At 34.5% G+C, this 26831-nt stretch overlaps 1 long non-coding RNA gene across 1 annotated transcript; it reads left to right on the top strand.

Annotated features, from left to right (window-relative positions):
• Nucleotides 1-15734: 15734 nt before the first annotated feature.
• On the top strand, nucleotides 15735-16632 carry LOC107877328. Its single transcript, XR_001676325.2, has 2 exons — nucleotides 15735-16019; nucleotides 16455-16632. It is a non-coding gene; the product is annotated as an uncharacterized LOC107877328 (long non-coding RNA).
• The last annotated feature ends 10199 nt before the right edge of the window (nucleotides 16633-26831 follow it).

The following is a 26831-nucleotide window of genomic DNA, read 5'->3' as shown; positions in this document are numbered from 1 at the left end:
CTGAGCCGTTGGAAATTTTCAAATAGAAATTACCATCTGTTGCAACAGATTACTTATATATTTTAAGGTTTTTTTTATTTGAAAGCAACTTCCCATCTGAGATAAAAAAGATAAAATAAGGCGGTAAAAAATATTACTACTTTGATAACTCAAAAATTTCCTTCTTGAGTAGTCTTATCTTGTCTTTTTAATGTTACTGTCTCTTCGCGCCCCTCAAAGATATTAATCAATATTTAAAACCCATCCTCAAAGATATTAACAAACGGCAACTTATTCATCAGGGAATGCCCCAAAGTATTTTGTATGCGGAGGATGTCCATGACGAAGGCTCGAGGTATCAGATAAAGTATTGGAGCGTAGTTTAGGACTAGTGTAGGATAGTGCAGGTTTATATTTTTGTATTTTTCTATTTTTGGACTGTATATTGAACTGGACATTATATTTTTTAGAATTCATTTTGTTTGTGTTTGTTTGTTTAATTGTTGTGTGTTTATGTGGTTTATACATTCGTAGTATCAAATTAGCCGTTATGCTCCACCAAGTGACCGTGGTTGAACCACGGGACTGAGGGGTACCTAATACCTTTCCCTCAATCAACAGAGTTTATAAGCCAAAATTTCTGTTCACAGACCAGTCTTAAAGAGTCAAAAATAGTTTTGAAAAAGGATTTCCAAAGGTGACTTAGCACACCCGATTATTCCAAGTGGCGACTCTGAGTTTTGAATTTAAAATTATTCCTTTTTTGAAACAAATCATCATTTTGTCATTTTAATAATAAAACCCTTTTTGAAACTCTAAAATTAATCTTTTTGGTTAAAAAAGGGGTGTGACAGCTCATAATCTGAATATTGATAAATATAGTACTGAAATAGCATATGAAAACTGAATACTGTCTGAACTAGTTTAGTCTGAAAGCCTCTATCTCAACTGTATGAAAGTGGAGTTGATGGCATAAGCCTCCAACTAACTCCGACTACTGAACTGAAGCTACTAAAATGTTAAAATAAAAGCATATCCTCGATAGATGAGGACTCACTACTGAATCTATTTTTTCTATCTGAATATGTCTAAGCACGATCGGGAACCTGAGCATCTGAACCTATGATATGAGATATCATAGCACAAAAAGAAAGTATGTATTAGGACATATAATGTACTGGTATGCTAGATGAGGTAAGGCTGAATGTAATGACTCATATGCATGAACAGTAACTGACTAAATGATATAGAGTAACTTAGTAGGAGTACATGGATAACTGAAACAACTGTAAAATACTGATTATGCAATACTGTGCATATATATGTATACTGTATCTGAGCTTTTACTGAGGCTGAGTACTGATTTTTGATATTGAATAACTGATATCTGTGATTACTGATACTGAGTGGCTGTTTTTGACAGTCCTAATTCTATAGAACTGAACTAAGTTCTATACTTAAGACTGAAATTATGGGAGGTAATCATCTAGAAGATATGCCCCTCTCTGAATAGATTGGGGTTCAACCTGTAACCTTAATTGGAAGGGTATTAGTACCGTGCCACGGGTAAAGACAAGTTGAAGAGTCACCCTCATCTGGCAGGTGCCCTGACTGAGAATGGTGGTAACCTCAACTGGCAGGTAAAATACCTTATCAACCCTAAACTGGCAAGTTGATATCTCAACCTACGCTGGCTACGTAGTTCTGGAATATAAGGACTGCATCTAGGATCACACCTTCTACTGGCAGGTGAGCCCCCATCCTTGGATTCACTCGGTGCTGAATCCTACTCCTAACTGAAGACACTAATTAGTATACTAAGTTAAACTGGACTGATATTGAGTTTTACTGAGTTTTGTAATTGACTGAGTACTACTGTTCATGACATTACTGAGACTATTCTATAACTACTGTAGCTCTAGGTAAACAACTAAATTTTTTGGGTATTGAAATACCCCCAGGACTTGATAGCATTAAAAATAAAGCATGGTATAATGTTGAAAGCATGATAATACTTGCTTGTTAACAATGAACTCATCTAGACATTTTGTCCAACACTTGATATACATGAGCTTGTACATGAATGGGACCTCATAATAACATGCTATGTTTTAACTATTCAATTTACATAAGCATTTTATCAAACACTTAGGGAGCATGATTATTTCACAAAATAATAGTCAACACATGAACATCATAGATACAATAATCAATTATAAATTCAAGGGTTTATCATGATAATCACATATTCATCACACATGATATTTAATTTCATGAAACTTGTAATTTAATCTTGAATTAAAATCCAATTAATATCATGAACATGAATACAATCAATTTCAAGCATGAAAATCATAAATCTATAAATTTATATATTTAAATGGGGTTCTTGGACTCGATGGGTGAAAGGAACCCATGAATGAACACCTAATATACCTTGATTATAAATTTTGTGAAGATTGAGGTGAGTTCTTCAGACTTGATTCTTGAACTTGATGAAGCTAGGGCTTGTTCTTGAGAGAGTTTATGAATAAAGAATGAAATTTTGCCCCATAGAATGATTAATTTTATGTTATAGCTGACTTGGGTGAGGGAAAAAGGACAAAATTACCCTCTCAGCCTCTCTTCCCGTGTAATAAATGGAACTCACATCGTGATTCCCTGACACGGGGAATGAATCTTGCGACGTGACTCCCAGAAATGGGAATGAATCTCGTGATGCTTCTCTCAAAAATGAGAAATGAATCTTGCATTGCGAGTTTATCACGAGACTTCACTATTTTGGGCATCCAAACTCACCCTTCCGCTAATCTAAAAATTCTAAAACTCCATCGATATGATCTATTAACATCCCTGATCATGAATCAACTAAAAAATCGACAATGCAAGGCCGAAAAGATCGAAAATAAAGTCATTGAAATATCGAGCCCAAAAAATAAACTAAGTGTTAAACCCTTAGCTTAAATTTTTCTAAGTCTGCGACCTCTTTTAGCATGCTAACTAGGACTGAATTAGACTAGGACTTTTATGAGGTATTACACCCATTTGTTGTAATATGTCATCCATCGGTGGCCAAAGTCACAGATGTGTCACCTGTTGTAACAGATGACTCATCTGTTGAATAGAGGAGGAATCTGTTACATCAGCTTGGTCATCTGTCACATCAGATTGGTCATCTATCGCAATAGATTCGTTATCTATCATAGCAGATTCATCATCTATTACAATAGGCGACACATCTGTGGCAATCGATTGATGACATATTGCATCAGATTGATCATCTGTTGCATCGAATTATTGTATAGTGTTGTATTCATTCAATTTTGTGTTACCCTTTTGTAATGTTCTTTTTGTTCTTCTCTTATTTGACATCAAATATTTTTCTCTTATTTGCAGATAAAAAGAACTGAAACTGGATCAACTTCATATGAGGGAGGTATGTATTAGTTGTCATGCCCTATTTTTGCCAAGGTTAAACAAAACATGACTTATTAGACTCTAGAGAATTGAAATTTTTTACAGAGTTGCCACCTAATTTTTAAGGAAAATAAGGAAACATGTTTATTCATTAACACGTATGATTGATGTGTTTAGTTTGCAAAAATCAATTGAGACTCTAGGTAAGGGTTCAAATTATCCCGAAGGGAAGGGGTTAGGCACCCTTCAGGATCCATAATTGTGGTACTCGGCTAGACTAAACTTATCAATGAGGAAGGAGGTATAAATATTTAAAATAATGTAAAAGTGTATGTGTATTAAGTATAAAATAATTCCTTTGAAAAAATACAAATGTAAATTTATAAGGAGGATTATTAATAAATTATGAAAAGTAAAAATACGACAACAAATTGATAAAAATCCTAAAGTAAGGATGATTATCAATATATTTATAAACAATTATAAAAAAGATGAAAAAATTATATTTTGTACCCTTTAATGATCAAGAAGCCTGAAGACGTTAATTTTAGGAACGGAGAGTAAAAATTGGGTGTCAGCAGTTGCCCTTTTTCATTTGAGGACGATGTAGAAGTCTTCAAATGAAAATGTTGACGTGTAGCCAATTTTGCTCGATAAAAAATAATTTTTTTGTTATAGAAAAATTCGACCGAACTCTAATTTAGAGTTGCCTACATACCTCAAGTTAATGAGGATCAGGTCGAGTGTAGTTCAAAAGAATAGGCAGATTGTCTCTTACCTTTTATTAGGGACGAGTGATCATATGAAATGATTATTTAGAGGAGGACTATGTGGGAACAAAAGTTTTCACATATTCCCGATGCTCTTTTTGAAATTGCCCAGTATCGAGTTGTTAGGTGTTGGGGATGCAAGATTGTGTACCTGCTGGGGAGAAATAATTATTATGAGGTTGTAATAACCGAACTCTGCATAGAGCTTCCTATATATCTTGAGTGTTACGAGAATCAGGTCAATGTAGTTCGAAATGAGAAAATAGAAAATTTTGGGGCGATTCTCAAAATTTTCCCCAGTGTATGATGTGGGATTTAAAAAAAAGTGTTGTTGTTCTAAATTGTACCCTTTGTTGAAAAGATGCATGATGTCTCTGATTGTCTAAGGGGACTTGAGGATCAATGACTGGTGTCTTCGATTGTTTGTGAAGACTGATGTTGATGAATGAAAGATGTCTTCTATTGTCTACGAAGATTTAATGCATGACATCTTCAATTGTCTATAGAGACTGATGTTGAATGATGATATGTTCGATTGTATACGAATACTTGATGCATGACACCTCCAATTGTCTATAGAGGTCGGTGTTGATTGTTGTCTCCGATTGTTTACGGAGACTGTGATAAATGATGATGTCTTTGATTGTCTACGAAGACTTGATGCATGACGTCTCTAATTGTCCATGGAGACTGATGTTGATTGTTGTCTCCAATTATTTATGGAGACTGTGATGAATGATGATGTCTTTGATTGTCTACGAAGACTTGATAACATCTCCAATTGTCCATGGAGACGGATGCTGATTATCATTTTTGATTGTCTACGAAGACTGTGTGATGGTCGTCCTCAATTTTCTATGAAGACTAAGGTCATCAACCGATGAGCTAATGGCATCTCAATTGATGGAACAGCTAGAAGGTAATAGCCTCTCGACTGGCGGGGCTATAAAAATGTAAAAGAGTCTCGACTAGCGGGCCTTTGAAAGGTAACAACCTCTCAACTGGCAGGGCTATGAGAATGTGAAAAGCCTTTCGACTGGCGGGGTTGTTGAAAGGTGATATCCACTCGATTGGCGGGGCTATGAAAATGTAAAAGTCTCTCAACTAGTGGGGCTTTGAAAGGTAATAGCCACTCGACTGGCGGGACTATGAAAATGTAAAAGCCTCTCGACTGGTGGGGCTTTGAAAGGTAATAACCACTCGACTGGCGGGGCTATGAAAATGTAAAAGCCTCTCGATTGGCGAGGCTTTGAAAGGTAATAGCCACTCGAATGGTGGGGCTATGAAAATGTAAAATCCTCTCAACTGGCGGGGATTTGAAAGGTAATAGCCACTCGACTGACGAGGCTATGAAAATGTAAAAGCCTCTCAACTGGCGGGGCTTTGAAAGGTAATAGCCACTCGACTGGTGGGGCTTTGAAAATGTAAAAGCCTCTCGACTGACGAAGCTTTGAAATGTAATATCCTCTTGACTGGCGGGGCTATGAAAATGTAAAAGCCTCTCGACTGGCGGGGCTTTGAAAAGTAATAGTCACTCGACTGACGGGGCTATAAAAATGTAAAAGCCTCTCAACTGGCAGGGCTTTGAAAGGTAATAGTTTCTCGACTGGCGGGGCTATGAACATGTAAAAGCCTCTCGACTGGCGGGACTTTAAAAGGTAATAGCCTCTCGACTAGCGGGGCTATGAGAAAGTAAAATGCCTCTCGACTGGTGGGGCTTTGAAAAGTAATAGCCACTCGACTAGTGGGGCTATGAAAATGTAAAAAGCCTCTCGACTGGTGGGGATTTGTAAAGTACTAGCCACTCGACTGGCGGGGCTATGAAAAGGTAAAAAGCCTCTTGACTGGCAGATCTTTAAAAGGTAATAGCCACTCGACTGGCGGGACTATGAAAATGTAACTCGACTGGAGGGGCTTTGAAAGGTAATAGCCACTCGACTGGCAGGGCTATGAAAATATAAAAAGCTCTGAGAACACCCAATTGAAAAGAAAAATGACCATGTTTGAAGCTTGTATCTTGAAGAGAAAGGCCAATTGTTGGTATTCGGAGATAGGCATCTTGCACGTAATGTGTGATGCATGTATGTGAAGACATGGTTTGAAAGGAAAGATTATTATTTTTTTGTATATTCGTTGGAAAAATGTCTTAAAAGATGAAAAATGCGGAAGATTGCTTTGTGTTTTATTTGCAAGAAGTGCTGAAAGGTAAAAATGTAGAACATTATTTGTGTTTTCTTTGTAAGAATGCAGAAAGGTGAAAACGCAGAAGATTGTTTTGTATTTTCTTTGTAAGAAATGTTGAACAATGAAAAGATATAATTGTGTCTTGACTACAGTTGGTACCAACAATTAGTAGTGTGTATAAGAATCCTCCAATCTCTTTTCCAGCTAACTAAGATCAACTTCAGGGTAACTTCTATAGCTTCGAGTGGTACCTCGATATACCTAAGTATCGACAAGATTTGTTCATCTTTCTTCAAACAAATATTTTCAATTGTGCTTGTTCCTATGTTTTAAGTGCCCTCTCCAAAAAATATATCTCGCTCTCACACCTATTTGGGATTATTTTTCTCTTGAATTTGGAGATGTCTAGAGATATACGCTCACACTCAAAAAGAAGTTCAATGAATGTAATTGTGATATCATAGGTTTGGCCTTCATGTAAGTATCCACTAATATGAGAAAACTTAGAGTAGGATCTTGTAGGACTTGTTATTGGCTTGAAATGTAAGCTTTGGGGGTGGGTCGGGTAGGATGACATTTGGGATAAAAGTGACTAATTCCTCAATGAGCTTTATACTGTATCCGTGCTTTTGACATTTGTTGCTCTTTGACACTCGGTCTTCTTTATTGTGCTTCTTTGCCCCTTATTTTGTATTTTTTTTTTACTTCTTTTGAATCTTGTGTTGGAGTTTTTCCCTTTTTCAATATATTTTCCTTTTTTTTTTTTGTCTTTGGGGGATGATGATTCCCCACCTTTATCAGAGTTATCTCTTTTTTTGTGTGGGGGTTCTTGCTCCTTCTTTCTTTGAAGTTGTCTTTTTTTTTTGTTCTTTTAAGGATATATGTCCTTTGCCTTTGGCAACTTTGATCTTAAATCTTCATTCAAAACTTGCACGTACTTAGTGCGCTCAAGGAGGTGGGCCAAAGAGGGATAGTGCATGTAAGCACTCAAAAGGTATAGGCTCAGATGTGGTTATTCCAAAGAAAAGGTTTTAGGCTTAAAGGGGGAAATACTAAGGATCGATTTCATTTGGTAGGCTGTGGAAGTCACAAACTAGTCAAGGAAGGCCTACAATCTTTTCCCAAACTAAGTGTAACTCAAAATTTTGCCTCAACACATATTCAGGCCAAGTTCTGGATCAACAATGCAATACAATGAACAAGTCTAAAGCTTAACACACAATGCACATGAAATGATGGAGTTGACTTTGTTCTTGTCTTAGATGTATGCAAGAGAATTTTTTAGTGTTACTCAGGTTTGACTAAGAGGTATCAAAAGAATCTATGGTTTACCGTAAAGTCGGTCCTCTCCATCATACCAATTTGTTTTTTCTCATGCACACTCCTATTATGTTGGTACCAACCAAGTCAAAATTTTATTTTATTTAAAAAAAAGGGGACCGAATCCAAATAAGGGTTGTCTACGTATCTTGTGAAAACAAGAATCAGGTTAGTTCAGGCAAATTTGTAAATTTCTATGTAACATGTATGAATGTACAAAAGTGGTGGTCATCTTTAAAAAAATAATGTGAAAGACGATCAGGAAGGAATTATTTGTATCAACAAAACTGGTTCGATTAGACGATCAAGAGGATGGATGTCGAGCATAAGGAGAGTTTTGAAATTACTTCAATATGTCAACGAGATTGAGAAGGTCAGACATTGAAGAAGTTATGGAATTATTTCACCGTAGTTGGCAGGATTGTTATGAATGAAAGAATATTGAACCCTTGCTTTGATAGTGGGGACCAATGCACTGTAAATTTAATGGTTTACGACGTTCGAAAAAAGAAGCTAGGTGTTCTCGAAAAAAAATCGGGTGAGGATTTGGAGGTAGGTCGCCTAAACACTAATGTTATTGAGATTTGAATTTGAGGAATCATTTATTTACGCTCTTGAAGACTTTTGGAGAGCATATTTGAACTGTTTCAGAAAAATTGCCCCAGTATGAATACCGAAGGAATTATTTTGAAACAGTGAAAAGATCGAACCCTAATACAGGGTTGCCTACGTATCTTGTCAGGACAAGAATCAGGTCAAAACGTAGTTCAAACTTTTTATAAGTTTGTACATGGTGTGATCTATTTCTAGAACAGGAAGTTTCCTAAATGGTTGAGAGTAAAACTAAACAATTGCGAGAAGGCGCACTAACCTAAATGCACCAACTCTGAAACTATGAAGTTTCAAAGAAGGTTTGGGAGAGTGTAAAATACCCCCCGCGTGAACCACAGTGTGTGAAGTGTACAACCAAAGACTCGATGGAATTGTGAATTGTGATTAAAATAATAATGTGTAACAGTTCTTATTGATACAGTGTATTAAACAAATAATGAATAAAAGAATTGATAAATAGCAACACTAATTTATGCAAAAAAATTATGAGCAAATAAAATAATTTGCAGTGTAAAACAAGTAAATAATCAAGGAATTTAATCATATGCGAAAAAGTAAAAATACCTCCCTCGATTGAAAAATTGAGTCTATTATGGTTAGAACCTGTTGTTAATCCCCAGCGGAGTCGCCATTCTGTCATGCCCTATTTTCGCCAAGGTTAAACAAAATATGACTTGTTAGACTCTAGAGAATTGAAATTTTTGACAGAGTCGCCACCTAATTTTTAAGGAAAATAAGGAAACCTGTTTATTCATTAACACGTATGATTGATGTTTTTAGTTTGTGAAAAAACAATTGAGACTCTAGGTAAGGGTTCAAATTATCCCGAAGGGAAGGGGTTAGGCACCCTTCAGGATCCACAAATGTGGTATCCGACTAGACTAAACTTATCAATGAGGGAGGAGGTATAAATATTTAAAATAATGTAAAAATGTATGTGTATTAAGTATAAAATAATTCTTTTGAAAAAATACAAATGTAAAATTATGTAAAAGTATATGTATATTAAATATACAAATAAAATCTATTGTTATAGAAACATGTAAAAGATATGTAAAAAAATGTATAAATTACATGTGAAAAAGAAAGTATTTTGTGATGTATAAAGTATTTTGAGTTCAACTTTTAGATTTCTTAGTTTCATTTTATTGTTTCTTAGTTTCGTTTGTTGGTTTGAACACTAATTGACAACATAGTAATCTCCTACAAGCTTGTTAGTTAGTTTTTGTGCCCGTTTGTTCGTGTTGGTGTTATTTTGTCCTTTTCTTATTTTTTAATCGTAGAATTTCTTGGTTCAAGTTCGGACATTATTTCCTTGAGTCTTCAAACAAATAATCCATTCCGACCAAGGAGTAGACTCACCCCTCGACTCATCACAAACTACAAGCCGACTTGCAACAGTTGTGAATCCAAGTGTGAGACGATCAAGTGTGTGAGAGTGTGGTGAGGTTGTTTCGAACTAACATGTGTTTTATTTTGTTGACTTGTTCTTTTTATTTTTAGGTCCAATTACGATGGAACCCGTGGCTGCAAATTCTATTTTGACTAAACTTGAAGCCATTACCTGTCAATAGGAAGTGATAAATGAAAGGTTGGATCATATGGGAGTTCCAAGGGAGCAAGTGGGTTACCCGGACACACGTCAAGATGAAGATCGTAAGCTCATGTGAGCTACGAGGTAAAAATGTTATCCCTTACACTCATATGAATGTAGTTGCGGTTTTACCTAGTGCAGGAGTGCATGAGTCTTCATTTTGTGATACTCTTGATATTGTTAGGTCACATGAGGACCAAACTCTTGTTGTAGGTACACAAGCACTAGTAGATCCTTTAGATGACAAAATTGATTCTCCTTGTGAGAATGATTTGTGTCCATCTGGTGCTAGCACTTACAACTTGAGTAAGGTTCCATTACCAAGTGACGAGAGTATTCACACACTAGTTGACCCTTGTGAAAAACAAGGTGAGTCTACATTGGTATGTGAATTGCCAACAACTAGTGAGGGTGAGCAAAATGATCAATCGGTAGTAGATGATCTTGATTTGCTTGAATATTTAGAAAACCCGAGTTGTGATTGTCTTTGTGAAGATGATTTTGATTGTGGTCCTTTGGCTTCCCATGATGGTTTGTACGTATGTGAGGACAACTCTTGTGAAAGAGAAGGTGATATGTGCTTAGAAATGCCATCTACTTCGTCTTTATGTGTTTCTTATGTTGGGCATATTCCTAGTGGAAATTTTGAAACTAGTAGTAAGTGCATGCATGGGAACCCTTTATTTGAAGTTGACTTATGAAACACCTTTCTCAACCCTATTTTAGTTCATGATATTTTGAATGGTGATAAAGAGGGCTTGCTTAATTTCGAGGATGACACCCTAGGGGAAAGTGAGAGTGGCCGAGACCTAAGCCCTTGGTTACGTCTCCTATTCGATCCCAGTAACTTCTTAGGGTGTGAAGGATAGATAGTTGTTGGTCGGTCCACTTGTTTGAGTGATATTGTTATATGTGTTAGGTGGACTTTACTTTCAATTAGGACACCACCCCTTGATGGTGATTCCTTTCTCCAACTCCTTTGTAATTTTTTTCTACGTCCCTCGTGATTACAACAAAGGATGTGTGGTTATATCTCAAGTGTGTACCTCATTGGCATGTTAATGTTGTTTATTGTAGTAACTCTAACCCTCATGTTATGAGGATGCGGTGCTTGTTTGTCTTCTCTTTGTTCTTGCAAGGTTTGGATTCGAGGTCGAATCTTTTTCAAGAAGGGAAGGATGATACAAGTCAAATGGCCACCTTAATTTTTGATGACATGATTGGAGGTCATCATTTAAAGGCTCAAGATTTGGTCACCCCGAGGGCACAAGAATATGCAAGGAAGACCCGTTTTGAGCACAAGCAAGGTCGTGTGTGGAAGATTGCTTAGAGCATCTAAGACTTGAGGACTCACGGTTTTGGATAACACTTAATGGGCCATGATTTGGTCATCTTCATTAAGGCATTTTGGTCACTTCATTGGGTCCAAATGCCCACCCCTCCCTTTAAGGGCATTGTTGTCATTTCGCCTTGTCTTGTAATAGAATATAAATAGAACATTTTAGGTCTTTTTCTCATTAGTTGTTTATTGATGTAATACTTTAAAACATGAAACACCTTTAGTTATAGGGCTTGGAATAGCCACCACACCGAAATGAGGGTAACAAGTGTGGATATCACTTGTGTTGCAATGTTGGCTTGATACGTTGGTGTTTAGAGGAGGTAAAGTTCCTCTTGTGTCAACGTATGAGTTAGGTTAATCGTTATGTGTAGTGTTAAGGGTCCAAGATTACCATATTCTTGGATTCTTAAGATTATATCAACCAAGGTCTAACTATCTATCCATTTTGTTTATGTTGTAATAGTTGGTTTGTGTTCTTGTAATTCAAATCTGTGACTTGTTATTCTTATTCCATTGTTGTTGTTCTTCATCTTGTTGTTGTTAACATAGTTTGTTGTTAGCTGTTTTTAGGTGTTAAACACTTCAATACATTGTGTTCTTGTTGTTGTTTGTTGAATCCGAGTGTGGTCTTCAAAAGGGTCCTCGGATCTTTGATCTTGTGGACAGATTTTGAAGTGTGTTTCGTGTTGTCCTTGTAATTCTTGTATCAAGACCCGGCCAATTTTTCTCAAAGATGGTGAACGTCGGCTTAAGGTGTATGAGGCTTCATCACCTCAAGACCCGACCAATTTTACTTGAAGACGGTGGACGTCGGCTTAAGGTGTGCGAGGCTTCATCACCTCAAGACCCGACCAATTTTGCTAGAAGATGGTGGACGTCAGCTTAAGGTGTGCGAGGCTTCGTCACCTCTAACTTCTTTAGTTTCCACATTATGTGGTTCTTCACTCCCACTAACTTCGTCATTCTCAATGAATCTAGCGTTTCCAGTTTCAACTATTCTCGTACTATGATTAGGACAATAAAATCTATACCCCTTTGATTTTTCTGGATAACCAATGAAGAAACCACTGATTGTTCTTGAATCCAGTTTCTTTACTTGCGTATTGTATACTCTAACTTCTGCTGGGCAACCCCAAACATGCAGGTGCCTCAAACTAGGTTTCCTACCAGTCCACAGTTCAAAAGGTGTCTTTGGAACTTCTTTACTAGGAACCCTGTTTAGCAAGTAAACAGAGTCCTTAAATCATACATCCATAAAGAAGGAGGTAAAGATGAATTACTTAACATACTCCTAACCATATCCATTAGTGTACGATTACGCCTTTCTTCCATACCATTTTGTTGTGGTGTGCCAGGCATTGTGTATTGAGCACATATGCCACATTTTTTGAGGAATTTAGCAAATGGACCTAGGTGTTGTCCACTTTCATCATATCTTCCATAATATTCACCACTTCTATCAGACCTGATTATTTTCACCTTTCTATCTAATTGTCTTTCAACCTCAGTAATAAATACCTCTAAGGCATTAATCGCTTGACATTTTTCATGCAACAAATAGATATATCCATAACGTGAAAAGTCATCAATAAAAGTGATAAAATATTTTTATTTATTGAAAGATATGCTATCAAAAGGACCACATATATCAGTGTGTATAATTTCAAGAAGCTGTGTGCTTCTTGTGGCTCCTTTCTTTGTGTGTTTTGTTTGTTTTCCTTTAATACAATCAACACAAATATTAAGGTCAGTAAAATCTAAATCTAGAAGAATTTCATTCTTAATTAATCTTTTCAGCCTTTCTTTAGATATGTGACCTAAACGTTTATGCCACAAGTAAGCAGATTTTTCATTCACCAAACTTCGTTTGGTACCAACATTATGATGCAGAGTTAAGAGTATTTCAGCAAAAAGATTATCAAGATTTAGGTTGTATAAACTATCACAAAGAATACCAATACCAATGAGATAATTATTCTTAAACAAACTAAAACATCCATTACCAAAATTAAAAGAATATCCAGTCTTATCCAACTTAGACAAAGAAACTAAATTTCTCAAAAGAGAAGGAACATAATAAGTTTCAACTAAATCTAAGTGACACCTAGTATTAAGAATCAGACGATAAGTCCCGACAGCTTCAACTGGAGCCTTCACTCTATTCCCCATGTAAACAAATCTTTTATTCTTGTTTATGGTTTAGATTGTAAGGAATCCCTGCATAGTATTAGAAACATGAACAGTACAACCAGAGTCAATCCACCAAGTATTATAAGGAACTTCAGTTAAGTTTGATTCGAGACATGTAAAAGCACAAGGCTTACCTTTCTTCTCAAACCATGCCTTACGTTTCAGGTAATCTTTCTGAAAGTGTCCAGATTTTCCACAGAAATGACATTTTCCATTCTTGTTTCCTTTCTTATGTACTTGAGATGAGGACTGATTAATATTAAGTTGCTTCTGTTGTCCCTTACCATGCTTCTTTCCTTTCTTTTCAGCTCCTTGATGATTTACATAATTAATGGAGTGGGTTCCTTGATTCTTCAGCCTCGTTTCCTCTTGAACTAACATACCATGAAATTCATGCACGTTCCGTTTGTCTTTCATGGTGTTGTAGTTCATTTGGAAAGGACCATACTCAGACGGTAATGAGTTGATGATGAACTGCACAAGGAAATTTTGTTCTACTCCATTCCCAATGACTTAAGTCTTGCTGCTATGTTTGTCATTTCAATGACATGCTCATGCATGGTACGTGAACCATCAAACTTGATGGTGGTTAAAGTACCCATTAGTGTCCCAGCAAGAGACTTATCAACAGTTTGGGAAGACTCTTCCACAAATTTCAGAAGTTCTTTTGCACTTTCAGTTTTGGGAAGAGTAGTCTTAATGTTGCCCGCAATATTCATTCGCATGAACATTAGGCCTAATCTGTTAGACCGATCCCAGTGCTTATAATAGGACTTTTCTTCATCATTGCTAGCTTCAGTAATAGCAGTTGGCTTTTCAGAGTAAAGTGCAACATCAAGATCTAAAACTCCAAGATGGATTTTGATCTATTCGCACCAATCTGAAAAGTTAAGTTCATTAAAAGTCGTAACAGAGGCAGAGTGCGAATAAAGGGCAAGTGTTGAATTAGAATATGCTCATTTGTTAATACTTTGAGTTACGAGTTTAAACACATTATCAAATTCAGAAATAACTTACTTAAATGTATATTAATGTTCTCCTTTGGGCGAAACATCAAAATACAATTTTAAACATAATGATGCTTAAAATATATTTAACACAAAACGATAATATTTAATGCATCAATTAATAATATTTATCATCTTTGGATAAATAAATAAAACTAACGATACATCAAAATTATCTCTTTAATAATTATTGGTCATACGAACAAGCAATCAACCTTTGGGTGATCCACAAATGTCTTATGACCAAAAATTTAATTAACCCATAATTATTAGATCAATTATAAGCATCAAGATTAATGGGTAATTAATTTAAACTTTAACCTTTATTTTGGAATTAATTTCATAAAGATTCGACCACTTTGGTGATTGACGAATCTTACATATATGATTCCAAGTTATATTAAGAAACAATAAATTTTATTATTGCATACTACAACGTTCTAAAAACAAAGAGTTGTTTCTTTAATATTTAAATTAACAAAGATTAAACTCAAATTATTTTAAATAGAATCAATTATAATAATATTAATATTTCAAATTTCGTTATTCAATAATTGTAAAATTTCTAACAAACATAATTAAAATTCACAAGATCTGGAGAAACATTAATCTTAATGGAAAATTACTTGTTCCGAAAACCAGGCTCTGATACCACATGTAAGCATAAAATGAATTATATAAACTTAAACAATCTTATACATAAACAATCATATCCATAATCCTTTGTATTATTCAGGAACGTTGAACTTAATGATTTTCACATACACATAATAACAGTAATTCAATAAAGAATTACTTACCTGAATTCTCCATGATTTTAGCGGAAGGAAAAACGTAATAGCAGAAGCACTGAATTGTTTCTCTCTCTTTACCTTACTTTCAAAATAATTGTGATGAAGCTTATTCTTCTTTTGGCAGAGAGAGGACTCCTTTTATAATGGGGATAGTCAATTATGTTTTCACGTTCCATCAACGTGATTGGTGGATACAATCATTATCCTACTAGGAGTCAGTAATTGTGGATACAATCCTACTAAGAGTCAGTAATTATCCTACTAGGTAACTTTCCATATAGATTAAGTATTTAACTTATTCAATTGTTAATAAACCAATAAATTAATTAATTATATGGGCTATAGAAATTTACACGCCTCTGTTCTCATGCATTAAAAGTTCATATGATTTCATCTAGACCTCAATCATTAAATGTGATTTCATCTAAACCTCAATCATTAAATGTGATTTCATCTAAACCTCAATCATTAAATGTGATTTTTTACTATATAAAGTGAGGTGCTCTTTCATTTTTTGGCATAAGGAAGAAAAAAAATATAAGTTAGAGAAATTGTGAAAGATGAAATCCAAAATGTTAAAAGAAACATTCTTTTTTATGGCAATTACGACAATTATGTTTTCTTTTCCATTTTCAGTGTATGCAGATGAAAAAAATGAATATCACCAATGTGTGGCTGAATGTTCCTCAACTTGCTTTGCTGACATTGCTGGTTGCTATGAACATTGTTCACAAGATTGTAAACATCCTAATTTTTATGCGTCAAAATTTTGGATGCACTGCCAATTTAAAGTTTGTGAGAAGGTTAAAGGTGGTTTCTTTTTTCCTCCTCATTCATTCGAATAGCAGTTTCGCCAAATTTTTTTTATATATTATTTTTGACGAAACTTCTAATAGAAAATAATTTTTTTTCTGGGAATAGCACTTCTTAGTACCTTAAAAAGTTTTTTTTCCTCTTAAAAACACTTTTTTAAAAAATATTTTTGTCAATTATTGCTCGAAAGTGTGTTTTCTCTTTTCAACTTAATTAATCAAACATAAATTATTTCACGTTGTTAAAAGTTGATTTTGAAATACATTTTTGAATATATGCTGATTTAATTTTTGAAGTTTTGACCCAAGTATTACTTTTGAAATTAACCATGATTTTGGGTTCTAATATTAAAATTACCAGACTATAAGTTGTATGTGGTATTATAAATTGATAATTTTGGATTCACTTGTTAATTTTTTTTTTATATAACAGATAAGGAGTGGATGAAGATTTGTCTTAAGAGATGCGGGAATTTGGCCCCTGCACCATAAAATCAAAGGTTGAGAAATGATTGTCATAGAAATGAGTGAAATATGATACTTTAATTAATTAATGTAATAAAAAGGATGTAAATTTTATTGTTATTCCTAGTGAAAGTTTTATCTTTTAAGTGGTGATGATTATCAATATTTACTTTTTTTCTTAGAGTGGTTCAACTTAATCCCCTTGAGGAAAGCTCAAAAGTCACTTTCAATAATTTGGTATTGGTGATAATTTATAATAGAATAAAATAAATATAAATCTATATATAAAATCTAATTTTCTCTCTCTCTCTCTTTTATAATTTCTTCTCCTAGTTTTTCATTTATTTTATTAATCATAAAAACTCAAAAGTTTTAATAGGACTTTATTGGAGAAAGCTCAAAATTAAACTATATAACATTCAAAAGTTTTAACTACTATATTATGCTATCAAACACACGGAATACGTTAAATATGCTTTTACGGTATGGATTAACTCATATATGAATGACAATCAAGAATATAAAAATGTACACAGTAAATATTTTACATAATTACTGTGTGTATATTTATTTTAAGAGACGTGATGAAAGTTATGTCTCCCGATCCAAATGAACTATATAATTTGGAGGAGAGCTTGACAATTGAAACAACTAAGGTGTTGCTTTCACGGGAAAAACCCAATATATGGTATGGCTATATATTGAGTAATTAAGCATCAGAGATTTAATTGGCGGTGGGGGTTCTTCCACGCGATATTTGAGTAAGCTCTTTGTATTAGTGTTGTTACCTAAGGTAATTGAATTGTTAATGAACTTTAACAATTAACGTCAGATCACAACCATCACCACTACTATCAATCGCCACCATCAATCACTATAATACCAACCGTCACAACTATCACCATCAATGTTACTAATTACTAACATCAATCATTGACACCGCAACTACCATTACAAACTATCTCTACTATCATTAACAAACATAAATGTTTTTCTTTCAATCAAATAATAATTTTATTGTATTAAAGTATATATTTTTCTAATATATAATTAGTTTTTTATTTGAATTGTACTTTTAATTTTATTATATGTACACATAAAATTTTTTGGACATTCAAATGTTGAAAAACAAACAGTTTCAATCATACAGTTTTCAGATCTAGAGACAACATCTTCATCATTCAAACGTGCACTCAGATTCAGACGTTTGAATCTTAATAAAAACAAATGTTTCTTAAAGAAAGAAGAGAGTAAAGAAAAAGAAGCGAAAAGAAAAAGAAAAAAAATAGAAAAATAGACTATATAGGGGTGGACCTACATTGTTTTTTGGGTTGCTTCGGCACCCAGTAAACTTGATGCGAAATATGTATAATTACATATAAAATATACAAAAATAGGTATAAAAGATATAAAAGCACCCACTAAAACAAAAAATTGACTGGGTGCATTGACATTTAGATTGATCTTAAGGTTCTCCACTTGAAGGGGCATCCCGGGTTTGAACCTCTTTGAGGCAATTTTTTGCTTTTTTCAGCTTTTTAATTTTTTTTAAGCACCCACAATCCTTAAATCTTGGATCCGCCACTGAAATTATAAATTATAATATTAAAAATTAAGCTAGAAATACTCCCATTTTGTTAAAACCTATGCTATTTTTGCAAGACCTCCCCCACAAAATCTTTGATTTCCCTAGAGATTTATGCTGCAAATTAGTACTCATATTATTTACTCAACAAAGAAGCATCTTTACTTGAATGTCATCGTTGTAGAGAATAGCAGAAGCAAGGTATAATTTGAGAAGACCTTCTGCTAGCCCAAGATCGTTAATTAAAATCCGAAAATTCAACTAGAGAAAAGAATGCTATGAAAGAGAAACTTTATTATGGAAGAAGACTTCTTGAATTGAATTGTCTTTTGATTTTTTCTCGGTTACAAATTTATCAGATCTTCTTTATTTATACTAGTCTAAGGATGGTTCTAGAAATTCTTCTAAATACATCTATAAGAATATTACTTTATCTTCTAGCTATCTAAGAATAATCTAGATATTTTCCTAAGATAATTATTTTAAATACTATACTAGAGTATTCTAGAGATTTTATTGAAAAACTATGCTATTAATTTACAAGATTATTCTAGAAATTTTAACTAGAAAATTATGATATTCATTCTTCCAAAAAATCTACTTTAGATATTTTTCACTGGTACCCTTTTGAAAATGATTCAAATGATAACTGTAGATTTGTCCATGTAAATTCGAATATTAAAATTAGTGCTACAAAAAATTGCAATCCCATAACTGAGACATGTACGCCCACTTATCTTACACCGCCGTAAAAATGGAAATTACCATGTACCTCTTCCATGGATAGATGACTATCTTCTGATTCAGAATCACTAAGTGATCTATCATCATTATTACAAATCCTAGAATAATAATGACCAACCATCATACACATTATTAAAACTTGGAATAATAAATTATCTAATTTAATTTAGATCAAAACCTCTAGACATAATCGGAAATAATCAAGGTTGTCTCAAGTACCAGCACAAGGCCTTGTTGATATTCAGAAATATGTTAATAAGCCATCAGTCAGGATGTTGATAGTTTAGAGTGTACACGGACCTTGTAATTGTGTGAATCTCTACCGCAAATAATTTCTCGTGAGATTAAGAAAATTGTAGGCATAAGGTTATGTTGTCCTAAAGTACAACGATTGAAGAATTTTAAAAAACTTACAATTTGCTTAGTTTAATGATGATTATCATAAATATTTTAATATTTTATATTATATTACTCTACAGGTCTCTATTATGGAGTCCCAGTATCTTCATGCTTGCCTCTCCAGAAAAGGCATTCTTCATGGTTGTGGAAACCATCGGAGGCATTGCTAGATAGATCAAAGCCCCAAAGTTGAAAGGAGTTGACGCCATTTTGGTATTTCTTCATCGAAAATATAGGTCAGAGGAGAAATCAGAACTGCATTCCCTCCAATCTATAAAAGATATTCAATAAGCAACAAGTTATTACTGAGGCTCTTAAGATGTTTTGTGTATATGAAAGAACAAAAGTACAAAGTAAGAGATGAGCCAGTAGAGAGTAAAGACTCAGTCTAACTGAGATCATAGGCTGAACTAAAATGAAAAATGCCACTCAAGTATGTTAAAGTCGGAGAATTGGGGACAAAAATCTGGCGAATGGCAAGACTTAGAAAGCAAAGTTTCCAACTAGTTTAACATTGCCACCCCAACCCCACACACCCCCAAAGCAAACACCCAAAAATAGACCACCATATCATAATAGAATAAAAGAATTATGCTTCATCATGTTGTTTATTGAACAACAGAAGAAAGCAAATACGTATAACAGAACATTCAAAGCCCAATTTTCTGGATTTGATCAGCAAAAATTTCGAAGATTTATTAAATGGCCATTACAATTTACAAATCACTTGTAAAGATGTCAAAATGTTATGGGGAAGGATTGGCATCTCACCGCCCTAAGCTGTTGAACTGACTTGTAAAGTTCTTTCTTGTGAACATAAACTCTAGGCAAAATGGCTCGATGGTCCTTGTATTATGTCCGTTTTGTAATGTGATACTCTTACTTACTTACATGATTGTCATCTGCACCCTTAAACTCATTAAAAAACAACATTTTAAATACTATTTCGATATGTGTAACACAACCGCTCCACATCAACTTTCACATCATTTTTAAGTATAAAATTATTAAATATTAAAATAAATAAATAAATAAAAGAACCCCCTCTTGTTCCTCTTTCTTCCCCATTTTTCTTTCTTTTTCATGTTCTCTGTCTTTCTCTATTTCTTCTTCTTTTCTTCTTCTCCCTTCTCTTCTCTTTCTTTTTTTCCTTCATCATCTTCATCTTATTATTTTTCTTGATCTTTGAGAAAATTGAGAAGTGAGGGTTGAAGAATCTGAGAAGTGTTTTTTCTATTCAAAATTTAAAAAAAATCAAAGAGAGTCGATTTTTAATTTGAATCGTATAATCAAAAACTTGAAAAATCTGAGTACCAGTTTTGTGTATACTTAGATTGTAATTTTGTGCTTTTGGGTTTTGGCTATTCATAAATTGAAGAAGATTGAATCTTGCACTTTATAAATGATGGATTTTGTATATTTCTGGTAATTTTACCTTTTTGGGGTGTTTCTATTTTGTTTGGTTGTTATTGTAGCAAACACATGTGAAAGTTTAAGGTTGTATTTACTCCATATTTGAAACTTAAGGTTGTATTTGGCTATTCAAGAACTGAAAAAAGGTTAAATCTTGCACTTGGTGGATGGTGGGTTTTCTACTTTAAGGTTGTATTGTTATGACAACATATACAAATGGAAATTTAAGGTTATATTTTGATGGCGACAAATACATATGGAAATTTAAGGTTGTATATCAGCTCTTGTGTTGATATAGTATTGTTTTCAAGCAGTTGATGGCGTGGGGAATTTTAGACGAAAACGGAAAGGATTAAGTGAGGGTGGTGGATGATGTGGGGTATGGGGGAGGGTGGGGGGGGAAGGTGGTGGATGGCGTGGGGGCTGGGAGGGTGGTGGATGGCGTGGAGGGATGGAGTAGGGTGGTGGACGGCAGGGAAGGGGGGATGGTGCTGGAACGAAGGTTTGGGGGAGGGGAGATTTTAGTTGTTGTTTTTTTAATTTACTATTTTTTTAATATTTTAAATGTTATAAATATTTTTTAAAAATTAATCACGCGGTCAAAAAACGTGTGTTTACATGCGTTTTGCCACATCATCGAGTTAATGCCATATAAGCAAATCAGTGTTTAAAATATTATTTTTAATGGTTTTAAGGGTCCGATAACAAACATGTAAGTAGGAGTATCCACATTACAAAACGGACATAATACAAGGGTCCATCGAGCCATTTTGCCTAAACTTTAATGGCAAAGTAATCGGCTGTAACTTGTCCATCCGGCTTGCAAATGACTGAACTTATAGTGGGTCTCTGTACAAATAGAAGATTAAAAAAATTATGAGCTATCAAAAAATTTACCCAGCTATTGAGCTGTATGTGGATTTTAGGTGAAATGGATTCAAGATTCACTTCCATCCCAGCCGTTGATCTCGTGCTATAGCAATGAGATCAATGGCTGGATGAAACAGGCTTAAAACATGTTCCACCCAAGAATTATTCAGCAATAAGAATGTTCACTTGGGATCTGTACATAACTATGTTCTCATATAAATTTTAGTTTTCAATCATTTTCTTAATACCTCTAAGCTAGGTAAAATTCTTAGATTTTTTCTTTAAACTACTAATCTTCCTGTGTAAGTCGAGGACATAGGTAACCTGAAATCCAGGTGGTGACGTTTGGCTCAATATTTTTTCAGTGACTTCCTCCACACTGCTTCCTCTCATATTAATGTTTACCTGCCATAAGATGTGTCAAATAGCCAATACAGGTTTGACAAAAATATCAGCATAAAAGAAGCTACACCCACCATAAAATGTGCCTCCAATCTTTCTAGCATTTCATGTGTTATATCAAGTACACCTTTTCGCTGCATTAGGGACTTTTTGCCAGCAACAAGAACCGCCTGAAAGGAAAAAATAGGATCAAAGAATAGTCAAGAAAGCTACTCAAAATGCATGCTGAAAGAATGTCAAGGATACTGATACATCGCAACTGCAAAGAATGAGCATGATGACTCTACCGTCTATTTCCTTCAGATTGTATTCTCTCAGTGTAATTCCACTACTCGCTAGATCCACAATGGCATCAAATATTCCGATCTGAATTATTATTATCATTGTTATTATTGTTACAGAGAAACAAAGAATAAGAATAAAAGAGGAGCATTCATTAAGGCTATTCATAGTGACATTATCACAGAGATATGCATAATAATAATTATAATTATTATTATTGTAGATAGACAAAGGATAATACTACCGCGGGAGTTGCTTCTATGGCTCCACCAACAGTAAAAAAAATGACATGCTTCAACCCATTTTCTTTCAGAAATTTAAGACCCATCTGAAAATGATAATTATTAATGAGCACATCAAAACTGGAAAAAAGGGAGAAAATAAAAAAGACATGTAAAAAGAAAACATAAGCAAAAGTAATAGCATTATACATATGTAAATCTTGTTGCTTCACTCAGTGTCCTCACAGGTGTCCATTATGGCATCTCTGCTAACTCCTTCATTGAGTTCACATTCTCAAAAATCTCAAATTTTTGGTATCTGAAAAATGTAGATCTTACTAAAAAGAAAATAATATCACAACAGCAAGAATGGTGCACTAATTGCATTATAGTTCTCCTATAAAGTACGATGACTTAGCCCCAAAGATAAACAACAATCACCATACTCTAGGGCATCATGAACAATGATGAGATCTTTATCCCCCTACCACAGAGAAAGTATTGAGCATTCACTCTAAGGACTTGGCTTGTAAATATGTTGGTACCTAATAGAATTTGTTTTGGTTTGGACAATAAAATGACTCCACAGACTTTCTAGATCCAAAAGAAACAAAATCATAGAAGTATAATATTTTAAAAAAAAATTAGGATATGTTGTGATACCTATTTAGCAACTTTACATTATGTGATCCAACATGATTTAAACTACCCAAATCACGAGCACACATGTCGTGAAGCCTTAAAACCAAAGAATATTATACAAGAATAACTTGTACATAATTTTCTCCAGCAAATAAGCTTTACTCGCCAGAATAATACTATTAGTACAGGACAACGAGTGGTTTAATTATGGGAAATGATATTACATTATCATCTTATCAAAAAGAACTTGACAATCATCTTAATCTTCATGGAAAATAAACAATCAAGATATGTCGATAACAACAAGCTTGCCAACGAGGGAGAAAATCCATCACAAAGAGCTGAGATAATGACACATAAGGAAAAAGATGCAACAAAGATCGATTCACAGTGAAACAGTAACTTAGAATCTGTAAATTAGGGAAAGGACCTTCAAAGCGCGCAAGAGTGCGGGATAACTATCGATGATTATGGAATCAAGACCATGGGAAACTAGGGTTCGAATCCACAAGAAACAGAAACACCAAGAGATTTCTCCTCATTGACCTAAACCTTGATGGTCAAAGTTACCATTAACCACAATAGTAGAGGTCGTAGGCAATGGCGGAGTCAGAATTTTCATTGAGGGGCTAAGAAGTAAATATACGAACTAATAAAAGGGAGTTTGGCATGTACTATATATGCATACAAATATTTTTAACCACGTAAAATAGTATAAAAATAGTATAATTTTTCATCGAACCCCTGGAGCAAAGGTAGCTCCACCACTGATCGTAGGTACCCGATGAGACAATTAAGATGCACGCAAGTTAGTGAACTCACTGCAAACATAAAAGAGACCTTCAAGAAAATACAAGAAACACAAGAAAACTAATATCTGCAATCAAACCTCAGGGAAACCAGTATCTCTAGATGGATATGTGAGTAACCTGTCATTTGGGGTCATTTGAGTTTCTCTCTCCTACAACCTCCAAAGAAGATATCCTTTTGTTCCTACATATTCATCTAAGTTGCTTCCGATAAATGAGCCGGGAATGTGTCAAATGTAATGTTTGTATTGTTCCGTCCTTATACAAACTGATCAGGCATGTATTCTATATTTGTGCTAACACTGATTTGAATAGATTAGCTTACGTCGTGTTACTACTTTTGTTGGTGATTTCTGGTGGTGCAGGCATGTGTTTATGGTCTCCAGTATTTGTCCTTTTGATCGATGAAACATTGTTCTACAAAGCTACAAAAAAATTCAGGTCAGCTCATGGCAATTTTGAAAATGATGTTTCTATTCCCATAAAAGTCGTCTGATTTGTTTTTAACCTGAGGTGTCATTTACCAAACTCAAATCATTGAAGCCATGCTCTGTTCAAAAGTAGTGTGCTATGTCTTAGGTGCTCACTCTCTGTTTACAGTCCTTAATGGATTTGTCCGACGACATTGGGATAAGCTAGGTATTAGCAAGGTAGATATGTAGAAAATAGAATTCTTCTGGTTTAATTCAATACTACTGAAGGGAAGGATAAGGTGTTGCAGTATGGTGTTTACCACTTTGACAACAAACCTTTAGTTGTCAAAGCTTGGTCGAAGGACATGGAGTTTTAGAGGAAAGAAATGTTCTCAGTCCCTATTTGGATTAAATTGCCTGGATTTGACTTCAAATAATGAAGTGTAAAAGGCCTTAGAAAAATAGGCAGTTTGATTGGGAAGCCCCTTATTGTAGATGAGAACATTGAGCACAAATTGGACCTTAACTTTGCTAAATTTTTTGTGGAGGTCAAAATTGGTGGGAAACTGCCTGATATGATTTATTTCAAAAACAAGAAAGGAGTGGTCATTGAGCAAAGAGTGACCTGCGAACGGAAATACTACGATTTGCGATGTTTCCAATAAATATGGGCATGCAACAGAAGTTTGCAGGAAGAACAAGGTATAGGATCCTACAAAAGGTAATCATGTAACTAAAACTACAATGGAACAGCAGAGAAACAAATGAGAGGTACCAGAGATACAAAAAGGGGAAGACCTTAGAATAATCAGAATATGAATAGGAATGGATGGAAAAAAATATACCAAACAATAGGAATGGATGGAAGAAGCACACAACTGTAGCACAACCTAGTACTAGAAGAGATGCAACACAACCTAGTACTAGTGTTAGAGTAGAAAACTCAATTCATATTGGGGGAAGAGACAAGTCCACAACCCACTAAAAGCGGGCATAGGAGAACTGAGAGTCCTTCAGATAGTCATGGTTAGGATTTGGGGCTGGATACTAGAGGCCTCAATGGCCTCAATAAGCAGAAAGAGGTTAAATTCTTCTGCAATACTGTGAAGGTGGGACCAATTGATTTATTGAAAACTAGGATAAAGGCTAATAATCTTAGTATGGTTGCTGACAATATGTTAATTGTGTGAAAGTACTACAACAATCAAAACTCCCACTATAATGGGAGGATATGAATTATGTGGAGACTTAACTGATTTAAAATTAAAGTGAAGGAAGAATCATCTCAAGTTGTCACTTGTGAAGTCAATTATATACACATTTGTGTGTGCTTTCAACCTCAAGGAAGAAAGAAAAACCTTTTGGGAACATCTCAAACTAACTAGTCAAGGATGCCAACTGCCTTAGTAATTGGGGATTTTAATGTCGTGCTGAAGGCTGATAACAGATTAGAAGAAACTGATATTATACCAGCTGAGGTGACTGAGTTTCAAGAATGTATTGATGAATGTTGATTGGAGGAACTACCTAATACAGGGTATAAATGCTCATAGAGTGATAAGTAGGATGTCAGAATATTTTCAAAGATGGTGAATGGATGGATAGTATTACTGGACATAAAATCTCATATACTATCAGAATGGGTGGGTGACCATTGTCTAATTCTTGTTCAACAATTGGTCACAGTTCACTGAAGAAAGAAAGCTTTTAAGTTATAACATGTGTGGAGTACACGCTCTTTATTTGAAGATTTGATCATGGAAGAATGAAACAAGCAGATGGAAGGATATACTACGTAAAGGTTGTTAGGAAACTCAAACTACTCAAATATGAATTAAGAGGGTTGCATAAGCAGTAGTTCTGCAATGTCATAGTACAAGCTGATAAGGACAGAGATGAACAAAAGATTGCAAGCAAAGCTTCAATTAACACCACTTGATTTGAACTTACAGTTAGAAAAAAAAAATGAGACAATAATTTAAAAAATCATCTTATCTTGCTGAGACATTATTACTTCAAAAGAGCAAGGCCACATGAATTAGACAAGGAGGTGATAACACAAAGTATTTCTTCTCAGTAATCAAGAGGAGAAAACTGATGCAATCTATTACCTAGATACTAGATAAACATAATCAATTTCAGCATGAGGGTGACCAAATTCTAAGGATGTATGTGAGGTACTGCCAGCACTTATTGGGGTCAGACACTAGTTCTAGGAAGCAGGTATATAGTAGTATCTTTTTACATGAGAAGTATCAGTTACTATTGCCACTCACTGATTAGGAAACAAAATCCCTGGCCCTAATGGATATAGTTGAGGGTTATTTAGATCAGAATGGGGGATCGTAGGTGTTGATGTTTGTAAGGCCATACAGGAGTTCTTCCAAATAGGGAAAATGTTGAAATAGGTAATGCTACCACGATCTCTTTAATTTCAAAGGTTGACAATCGGGAGAGTGCAAGATAATATAGATCAATTTCTTATTGCAATAAACTTTATAAGTGTGTTTCGAAATTATTATGTAGTATATTCAGGAGTGTATTGTCTATAATAAATCCAACACA

This window comes from Capsicum annuum, chromosome 7, assembly GCF_002878395.1.
Source record: "Capsicum annuum cultivar UCD-10X-F1 chromosome 7, UCD10Xv1.1, whole genome shotgun sequence".
NCBI classification, from domain to species: Eukaryota; Viridiplantae; Streptophyta; class Magnoliopsida; order Solanales; family Solanaceae; genus Capsicum; species Capsicum annuum.
The sequence above is the reverse complement of the archived record's forward strand: the minus strand, read 5'-3'. Positions and strand labels throughout refer to the sequence as shown.